This window comes from Aplysia californica, unplaced genomic scaffold (assembly GCF_000002075.1).
Source record: "Aplysia californica isolate F4 #8 unplaced genomic scaffold, AplCal3.0 scaffold00306, whole genome shotgun sequence".
NCBI classification, from domain to species: domain Eukaryota; kingdom Metazoa; phylum Mollusca; class Gastropoda; order Aplysiida; family Aplysiidae; genus Aplysia; species Aplysia californica.
Genome location: NW_004797576.1, coordinates 636,725 through 639,224, shown reverse-complemented (window position 1 = coordinate 639,224; position 2,500 = coordinate 636,725). Strand labels below are relative to the sequence as shown.

Below are 2,500 nucleotides of genomic sequence, written 5' to 3'. Positions count from 1 at the left end.
TTGTCTAACCTGAAGGGAAACAAATGCTGTGATGGTGTAATAAGAGTGGTCTCTCCATCCGGCCCAGAAGGTGACGTGTTCTATTTCAAGGCGGATGGCTCAGAGGATAGACAGACAAACAGAGCGATCTGAGACTGATGTACGGATGAATAAATGAACCGAGAAAGACAGACGGGCAGGCAGACAGACAGACAGAGCGATCGGAGACTGAAGCACACATGAATAAATGGACAGAGATAGACAGGCGGGCAAGAAAGCAGGAAGGCAGGCAGGCGAATGACAAGGATACACAAGTATCCTTTCTACAATGAGCAAAGCAAAGCATATCGATACACTAACGTACATTTTATCTCTTGGTCAACAAGGCTGGGAGAATCACAGACAGTATAGTCTATACCTACTACAACTTCTTTTAGCTTCAGTAAAAAGTTTTACGGCACTTATGACGAAGATAGATAATACATGTGCCGAAGATGAGATGTGTAACTAGACAGTATCATACACAATAAAAATCGGTATAGAAAAAGTGTCTTCTCTAAAATTGTCTCCTTTCACCTCCTTGTATGCTCTCTAGCATGTTCTGTGGTCGCTTTCGTCTCCTCTTTCTGCCCCGACCCCCCGACCCTCTCACCTCCTTTGCACCCTCCTCACTGCTCTTGGCCTTTTTTGCAGCCTTTCTACTGCTACTCCTTGGCTCTTCATTCTTACAGATGTCTTTCAGCCACACCCCTCATCTTCTGGTAGGAAAGATCTACACCTAGCCTTCTCGGACAAGAGCCAAAAATCTCGGAGGGCCCGTGCGCAAGTTGCGCACGTTAAAGATCCCTTGGTGGTCTAAAATTGATAAGAGTAGGCTTCGGCCGCCACCTGGGCAAAAATTCAAATTTTCCTACCAACTGAAAAAGATAAATGCGTCCCGCGCGTTCATATGTCATTATGCAGTTGCGGCCGCTGTAAACTCCCCCCTCCCCCCCCCCCCCCCCCAAAAAAAAAAAACAATAAGTAAAAAGTAGAAAGTAGAAGAACTAACCGAGAACAACAAAAAAAGAAATTAGGAGAAGCGATCGCTAAACAAGTGTAACAAAGTAGAAAAAGAGGTGAAAACCAGCAACGAAAAATAAAATATAGAACTTTCCAAAGCTATGTAATCTGCTCGAGGAGACAATGTGCGGATGATTCCGTCTCATGCCTCTTGCATCGAGGCAATTAATATATATTATAAAGTGTATTATCGCATACAAAAAGAAATGTACAAATTCAGAAATCCAGTTGACCAGATTCATCAATAAAATTGGCACCTCGTAGAGGAAAAAATTGCTTAAGAAAGTACAAGAACCAATTGCTAAAGAAGTACAAAAAAGGCATAAAACAAATCGCTGAAGAAAAACCAATAGCCGGAGAAGTGTAAGAAAGCAAAAGTAACGAAAGTCGAAGAAACAATAGCTGAAGAAGTGTAAAAAGCAAATGTAACACAAGTAGAAGAAGCAATAGCCAAACAAGTGTTAGAAAGTAGAATCAATAGCTAGAAAACAGTAAGAAAGTAGAACAAATAGCTAGAAACGTGTTTGGAAGAAGAACCGATACCTAGAGAAGTGTTTTAAAGTAGAATCAATAGCTAGAGAAGGGTTTGGAAGAAGAGCCAATAGCTAAGGAAGAGTTAGAAAATAAATAACATTTAAAAACCAATCGCAAAACAAGAATTAAAAAGTAGAACTAATAGCTAGAGAAGTGTTACAAAATGTAAAAAAAAAACAATCGTAAAACAAGAATTAGACAGTAGAACCAACCGCTAAACAAGTGAAAGAAAGTAGAAGAACTAATTAAGACAAGAACCAAAAACTAAAACAAGTAGAGGAAAAATCACTAAACTGAAAAAAAAGTAGAAGCATCAATCGTTAAACAAGTGTTAGAAAGAAGAGGCACCTACCCCGATCATTCCAAAACTGAATGGGAGAAAGAGAGAGAGAGAGAGAGAGAGAGAGAGAGAGAGAGAGAGAGAGAGAGAGAGAGAGAGAGAGAGAGAGCTGGACGAGACCCGCCAAGCGTAGCACGACAATAGCAACACTGAGAACTGTGAGCGCCGCCCTGAACACGCCGCCTGATGATGAAAGCGGTGAGCAGAGTCAGAGGAAACAGCTGACTAGGCTACACTACACTACAACAACGCGCTCGGCACTGTGACGTTTGATGATGAGTGCTGCACTGTCGTCGCCGTTGTGTCGTGTCGGTGTGATCACAGAGCCGTCACTCACTCCCCGCCCACAGCCCGACACTGCCTGATCACCGGTTCCACACTCACAGCAACTTATCGGTTCTGAGCGTACAAATGCACATATATATTTTTTGGCACACATACACATACACCGGCACACACATTTAAACACACACATACACACTAGAACACACACTGAGACACACTTACTGACACACACATTTAAACACACACATACACACTAAAACACACACTGAGACACACTTACTGACACACACACACACACAC

At 42.2% G+C, this 2,500-nt stretch overlaps 1 protein-coding gene across 1 annotated transcript in view; it reads right to left on the bottom strand.

Annotated features, from left to right (window-relative positions):
• LOC101851510 (myosin-IIIb) overlaps positions 1-2,500 on the bottom strand; it is a gene marked incomplete at its 3' end in the record, with an annotated part of 129,101 nt that overhangs the window by 61,974 nt on the left and 64,627 nt on the right.